Source organism: Triticum aestivum, chromosome 6B, assembly GCF_018294505.1.
Source record: "Triticum aestivum cultivar Chinese Spring chromosome 6B, IWGSC CS RefSeq v2.1, whole genome shotgun sequence".
Classification (NCBI taxonomy): domain Eukaryota; kingdom Viridiplantae; phylum Streptophyta; class Magnoliopsida; order Poales; family Poaceae; genus Triticum; species Triticum aestivum.
The window spans coordinates 32,720,849-32,721,477 of NC_057810.1; positions in this window are offsets into that span (position 1 = coordinate 32,720,849).

The following is a 629-nucleotide window of genomic DNA, read 5'->3' on the forward strand; positions in this document are numbered from 1 at the left end:
GCCATCTTGACTGGTTCCTTCTTCTTCTTGCAAGCAGCGGTTGACATGACATTTGATTTGCCCTTGTTCCTGGCAGCCTGACAACGAGCAAGCAACCGTGTGGGGGCAACCTCTTCTTCATCTTAGGAATACACAACTCTAGCATGATAGGTGCACCCACGCTTGGATGGGGGATTCACATTCTTGCGACGAACCTTGGAGCTACTACCACCTAGAGAGGCACAAAACCGCAAGGGAAAGCATGAATACAAACGATGCATAAGCCAGGGAGAAACAAAAGTGAGAACGGAAGGCTCAGGGAGCATTCTGAAATTTGCGGACTAGAGCGGTAGTACCGCGGAACTAGGACAACTAGGACGGTAGTACCACCAGAGTGGTAGTACCGCTGCACAGGAGCGGTAGTACCGCTCTAGGAACAGACGCATGGAACCCCCAGATCCGGTAGTACCAGAGGTCACAAATTCAAAAATGCTCCTCTAAATCTTTAATCCTTCTATCTAGCAGTCATTCAACGTCCTACTCAAGCCCCGATTTAGCCAAAAATCGAGAAACCACCATGCATTGCCCTAGAAACCTATATTCAAAGGAGAGAACTATATGAGCAACGAACGAGGGCAATACCGGGTTCC